Source organism: Schistocerca piceifrons, unplaced genomic scaffold (genome assembly GCF_021461385.2).
Source record: "Schistocerca piceifrons isolate TAMUIC-IGC-003096 unplaced genomic scaffold, iqSchPice1.1 HiC_scaffold_945, whole genome shotgun sequence".
NCBI classification, from domain to species: domain Eukaryota; kingdom Metazoa; phylum Arthropoda; class Insecta; order Orthoptera; family Acrididae; genus Schistocerca; species Schistocerca piceifrons.
Window position 1 is genome coordinate 47,501 of NW_025729218.1, and position 6,688 is coordinate 54,188.

At 55.2% G+C, this 6,688-nt stretch overlaps 2 non-coding genes and 1 pseudogene across 2 annotated transcripts; all 3 read right to left on the reverse strand.

Annotated features, from left to right (window-relative positions):
* Positions 1–230, reverse strand: part of LOC124773141 — a 4,222-nt pseudogene extending 3,992 nt beyond the window's left edge.
* Positions 231–417: 187 nt separating this feature from the next.
* LOC124773146 lies at positions 418–572 on the reverse strand. Its single transcript, XR_007014486.1, has one exon. It is a non-coding gene; the product is annotated as a 5.8S ribosomal RNA (ribosomal RNA).
* A 352-nt stretch (positions 573–924) lies between these two features.
* On the reverse strand, positions 925–2,835 carry LOC124773137. Its single transcript, XR_007014482.1, has one exon. It is a non-coding gene; the product is annotated as a small subunit ribosomal RNA (ribosomal RNA).
* Positions 2,836–6,688: the final 3,853 nt, after the last annotated feature.

The following is a 6,688-nucleotide window of genomic DNA, read 5'->3' on the forward strand; positions in this document are numbered from 1 at the left end:
ACCCTCTACGGGCCGTGGCCTCATTCAAGTTGGACTTGGGCTCGGCGCGAGGCGTCGGGGTAGTGGACCCTCCCAAACACCACATGCCACGACAGGCGGCAGCCTGCGGGGTTCGGTGCTGGACTCTTCCCTGTTCGCTCGCCGCTACTGGGGGAATCCTTGTTAGTTTCTTTTCCTCCGCTTAGTAATATGCTTAAATTCAGCGGGTAGTCTCGCCTGCTCTGAGGTCGTTGTACGAGGTGTCGCACGCCACACCGCCAGCCGGCTGTGCACGCTACCGAGAAAGTACCGGTATGCGAACCGCCAGGCGACGGGCGCGCATCGCACGTTTGAGGAGACGCGGCCGGCCCCACAGGCGGCCGCGACACTCCCAGGTCTGCGAAGCGGGCAAACGCCGCGCGCTTCAGTATACGTAGCCGACCCTCAGCCAGACGTGGCCCGGGAACGGAATCCATGGACCGCAATGTGCGTTCGAAACGTCGATGTTCATGTGTCCTGCAGTTCACATGTCGACGCGCAATTTGCTGCGTTCTTCATCGACCCACGAGCCGAGTGATCCACCGTCCTGGGTGATCTTTTCTCAGTTTCCGCCCGTCTCTTTCGAGACGGTCGCATAGGCGGGAGTGAGGCGTGTGGCGGCCCCTGTTCCAGCGTTCTGTGTCCAACGGCCTCACGGCCGACGGGCGTCGTACGGCTCCACACCGGAGCGGACAGGCACTCGGGCGAAAGTCATTCAAAACCGGCGCCAGGCGCCAGGTGCCGCAGGCCAGCCGCTCCAGCGCTTCAGCGCTCGTACCACACAACATTGCCGCTAGTTTTGAGAGGCACGCGTGGTTCCGCACGCGGCGCACGGCTACGGCGAGCCGTACAGGTAGCGTGTTGCGCGACACGACACGCACATCGAAAGACATGCAGTCTAGTCGGTAATGATCCTTCCGCAGGTTCACCTACGGAAACCTTGTTACGACTTTTACTTCCTCTAAATGATCAAGTTTGGTCATCTTTCCGGTAGCATCGGCAACGACAGAGTCAATGCCGCGTACCAGTCCGAAGACCTCACTAAATCATTCAATCGGTAGTAGCGACGGGCGGTGTGTACAAAGGGCAGGGACGTAATCAACGCGAGCTTATGACTCGCGCTTACTGGGAATTCCTCGTTCATGGGGAACAATTGCAAGCCCCAATCCCTAGCACGAAGGAGGTTCAGCGGGTTACCCCGACCTTTCGGCCTAGGAAGACACGCTGATTCCTTCAGTGTAGCGCGCGTGCGGCCCAGAACATCTAAGGGCATCACAGACCTGTTATTGCTCAATCTCGTGCGGCTAGAAGCCGCCTGTCCCTCTAAGAAGAAAAGTAATCGCTGACAGCACGAAGGATGTCACGCGACTAGTTAGCAGGCTAGAGTCTCGTTCGTTATCGGAATTAACCAGACAAATCGCTCCACCAACTAAGAACGGCCATGCACCACCACCCACCGAATCAAGAAAGAGCTATCAATCTGTCAATCCTTCCGGTGTCCGGGCCTGGTGAGGTTTCCCGTGTTGAGTCAAATTAAGCCGCAGGCTCCACTCCTGGTGGTGCCCTTCCGTCAATTCCTTTAAGTTTCAGCTTTGCAACCATACTTCCCCCGGAACCCAAAAGCTTTGGTTTCCCGGAGGCTGCCCGCCGAGTCATCGGAGGAACTGCGGCGGATCGCTGGCTGGCATCGTTTATGGTTAGAACTAGGGCGGTATCTGATCGCCTTCGAACCTCTAACTTTCGTTCTTGATTAATGAAAACATACTTGGCAAATGCTTTCGCTTCTGTTCGTCTTGCGACGATCCAAGAATTTCACCTCTAACGTCGCAATACGAATGCCCCCGCCTGTCCCTATTAATCATTACCTCGGGTTCCGAAAACCAACAAAATAGAACCGAGGTCCTATTCCATTATTCCATGCACACAGTATTCAGGCGGGCTTGCCTGCTTTAAGCACTCTAATTTGTTTCAAAGTAAACGTGCCGGCCCACCGAGACACTCAATAAAGAGCACCCTGGTAGGATTTCAACGGGGTCCGCCTCGGGACGCACGAGCACGCACGAGGCGGTCGCACGCCTTCAGCTCGCCCCACCGGCAGGACGTCCCACGATACATGCCAGTTAAACACCGACGGGCGGTGAACCAACAGCGTGGGACACAAATCCAACTACGAGCTTTTTAACCGCAACAACTTTAATATACGCTATTGGAGCTGGAATTACCGCGGCTGCTGGCACCAGACTTGCCCTCCAATAGATACTCGTTAAAGGATTTAAAGTGTACTCATTCCGATTACGGGGCCTCGGATGAGTCCCGTATCGTTATTTTTCGTCACTACCTCCCCGTGCCGGGAGTGGGTAATTTGCGCGCCTGCTGCCTTCCTTGGATGTGGTAGCCGTTTCTCAGGCTCCCTCTCCGGAATCGAACCCTGATTCCCCGTTACCCGTTACAACCATGGTAGGCGCAGAACCTACCATCGACAGTTGATAAGGCAGACATTTGAAAGATGCGTCGCCGGTACGAGGACCGTGCGATCAGCCCAAAGTTATTCAGAGTCACCAAGGCAAACGGACCGGACGAGCCGACCGATTGGTTTTGATCTAATAAAAGCGTCCCTTCCATCTCTGGTCGGGACTCTGTTTGCATGTATTAGCTCTAGAATTACCACAGTTATCCAAGTAACGTGGGTACGATCTAAGGAACCATAACTGATTTAATGAGCCATTCGCGGTTTCACCTTAATGCGGCTTGTACTGAGACATGCATGGCTTAATCCTTTGAGACAAGCATATGACTACTGGCAGGATCAACCAGGGAGCTGCGTCAACTAGAGCTGAGCAGCCGGCCGCCCGGGAGTGTGTCCCGGGGGCCCCGCGCGAACACGCAAGCGTCCGCTCAATCATTCTGCAAACAGGAGGAGGCTGAGCTCCCCTGCACAATACACCTCGAAACCCTCTCAGGTCCCGGCGGCGCGCAGCGCCGTCCCAAGTACTTGGTCGGGTTCGAGAGAGGCGCAATCGCCCGGAGTTAGGCGAGTAGACGCTTTCGGTGCGACCACCCGTGCTCCCAACTGAGCTTGCCGCTGCCGACAGAGGCCCGGGAGCGTGCTGTCGTGGCATTGCCGGCGGGAGACAACACGCGCCACCTACGGTGACCGGCAGCTCCAACGCCAGCGCCACAGAAGGACAAAAGCCCCACTTGGGTGCCGAAGCGAACTCTCCCAGCACAGCGCACGCGCCAACACATCCGCACAGCTGCGATACAAACCACCAGCGAGAACCGCTGGGGCGACCGAGCAGCAGACGGCGTCGCGGCGCCGAGCGCCGGGCGGCGGCGCATCCTCAACGCACACAGTCCTCAATCGGACCAGCACACTGAAGATGTCCACCGCGCTTCGCACCGGGCCCGCGAGGACCTACTTTGGCCGCACGGCGCCGCGCGCAGGGTGCGCCGGCGCGCAGCTGCGACGCCTGCCGCGTCCGTCGGCCGGCGCGCCTGCCACTGGCCGCCCCCACCAGCCGGCTGTAGCGCGTGCGCCCACGCACCGCGCGGCCAGCACGCCGGGAGGCGCCCCCTCACCGGCCGGGGACGGTCCCACCCAGCCACCGCCGCGTATCGCTTCACACCCAGATGCCGTTCAGTTTTCGTCGGCATGGTGGGTATCGCTGGAACAACCGGTTAGTACCTCAACCTATCGTCGCCATCACCGATTCACCCCTAGCGAGAACAACCGCACCACAACAGGTTACCATTTGTTCATTTGCGTAACTTCACCAGAAAACGCAGGCGTCCATCGCCATTTGCAACTTCAACGATTATTGCATGCCTGTGTCAGGTGTCACGCCACACTACGTCTGCCCACATACACGCAACAAAATGTGCACGCCTAGACAATACGTGGAAGGTGGCCCCCGTACGTATGCGATGTCCATTGCTCGAACGACTGTCAACCGGCCTCTGTAGCATGTCGCAGATATGGAACGCGGTGCACCATGCCATCACGGTGTGTGAGGAGAGACGACTAGGTCCGAATACATCAACAGACAGCTCATGCTGATCGCCATCCACGGCGTCCGTTCCTCCCACACGTCCTCTATGGCGTACCACACTGCAATCCAGCTCTCATAGGGAGACGAACACGTAGCTGCGTGCACAATATTTGCACTGTATGGTCCGCCGTTTTTTGGGCGCAGTCGTTGTGCGGTCACACATGTGCCACGATGTATCATTCAGTACATAAGGACGAATGTGCAGTACAGATTGTGGTTTCACGCGTACGACATCAGCGGACAGTTGACACAGGCCGCACCACAACGTAGCCTGAGTACGTCGCATGCGAAGGGCATTGAACATGCAAACTTCTCACCAACCAGCTTGCGAAGGCAGGGGGCAAGGTGGGGACGTGGGGAGGGGCGGCATGTACGTCCTGCTGCCATCCACATTACAGTGTACAGCAGGAGCATGTGGAAAGTGAGCAAGACTTGCAAGGTGTTTAACATGAAGCGATACACAGGGGTGCGGGCAGTGCGAGTAGCGAACTATATTGCGAGGGTTGCGGGTGGGCAACACTACAGTAATTGAACGAGTCGTATAACAATTACAGAGCAGGTTTAGGCGACAACGTGGGTTACGTTAAGGCGACAACATGGGTTAGGTTAAGGCACAACATGGGTTAGGTTAAGGCACAACATGGGTTAGGTTAAGGCACAACATGGGTTAGGTTAAGGCACAACATGGGTTAGGTTAAGGCACAACATGGGTTAGGTTAAGGCACAACATGGGTTAGGTTAAGGCACAACATGGGTTAGGTTAAGGCACAACATGGGTTAGGTGAGGCACAACATGGGTTAGGTTAAGGCACAACATGGGTTAGGTTGAGGCACAACATGGGTTAGGTTGAGGCACAACATGGGTTAGGGTTGAGGCACAACATGGGTTAGGTTAAGGTACAACATGGGTTAGGTTAAGGTACAACATGGGTTAGGTTAAGGTACAACATGGGTTAGGTTAAGGTACAACATGGGTTAGGTTAAGGTACAACATGGGTTAGGTTAAGGTACAACATAGGTTAGGTTAAGGTACAACATAGGTTAGGTTAAGGTACAACATAGGTTAGGTTAAGGTACAACATAGGTTAGGTTAAGGTACAACATAGGTTAGGTTAAGGTACAACATAGGTTAGGTTAAGGTACAACATAGGTTAGGTTAAGGTACAACATAGGTTAGGTTAGGTTAGGTTAGGTTACACGTTGTTGTACGGAAAGGTGTAGGGGGGGGGGGGGGGCGGGGGCGGCAGGTTCGTTGATAGTGATTATAGTAAGTGAATGCTTGTGACATGATCAGATTTGTCACGTCAGGATGCACCTTTGGCTTATTAGAGGCGGCGCTCCAATTCTATGCTTGTGTGAGACCTGTGTCTTTGACTCATGTCATTGTTTGTGCGCTGTGACAGGAGGTACTATTGTGATGTTGGGTGCACCGTTGTATAGGACATGTGTGGGTGTTGGTGCCTGGTCTGCGCAATGGTGGATGTCGAAAGGCTGGGATATTGTATTTTCCGCACGGACCTCCTGGTCTGGTTGTGATAGTGTGGATTGTGTAATGTGGCGGAGAAGATGCACTGGATGTTGTTCCATGCTGGTGCTTACATATTGTATGTGCGCCTGTTAGAAGCAGAGAGTGGTGCGTGATCAGAGTGTCTGGCTGACGTGTGGTTCCCATTTTGGGCAGACTCTTTCAGCATGTATACGGACAGTTGTGTATATTTGCTGTAGTTTGATGGCTCTGCATTGATTACTAATCAGCGCCGTGTGTACGGGTAATCTGGTTCCAGTCCAAAATGTTCCATCTGTGTACATTAGTGACAAAGACTCCCCCCATGCAGTGGGGCTCGGTCTGTTATAACTCTTCCGCGTAATATATTTGCCCCACGTTTTTGCGACTGCGAGTGCGAGTGCAACGCGCATGGGGACCGGACATGCTGATGGCTCGGTATCGGACGCCGTACAGTGAGCAACGCGATCGCGTCTCTCGCTCGTAAGTGGTACAGGTCGCGGCTCATGTATACGGACAGCGGGAATGTCGCATATTGGAAATAACTCTTCATGAAACGCAAGTTATAGGGGTGGATTGCACTTTACGAGTGCGGGAAACGTCCGCCGTTCATCCGCTGGAGGTGCGAGTTTGGCGGTTGGGGTGGTGCACGAACGGGTGCGGGTGGCGTCATTGCCGGTCCACGGCCTTCGTGCGGCAGAGCCACTGGAGATTGGGTGCTATGGTCGACAGAGGCTGCAGCCTTTGTGGGTGGCGTCGAAAGGCGGGCCACTGTGGCGCCATCGCTGTCTTAGTCGGCTTGGCGTCTCATAGATGGCGGTAGCGTCGTTGCAGGAGGTCATGTTGCGGGAGACCTACAGATGGCGGTATGTTTTGTGGTGCGGACGTAGTGTTGTCAGATGCGCATAGATGGCGGTATTGCATGTGGTGTCGCCCTATTTTCATAGATGGCGATACTGTTTTGCCGGCATGGGTGGCGTAGTTCCGTCGGATCCCTGTAGGTGGCAGTGTGCTATGTCTACTGTCGACACCCACGGCACCACTATCTATCTATCTATTTCCTAATACCTCGCCCCCCCCCCCCCGCCCCCTACAGACTTATCACCACACACACTAA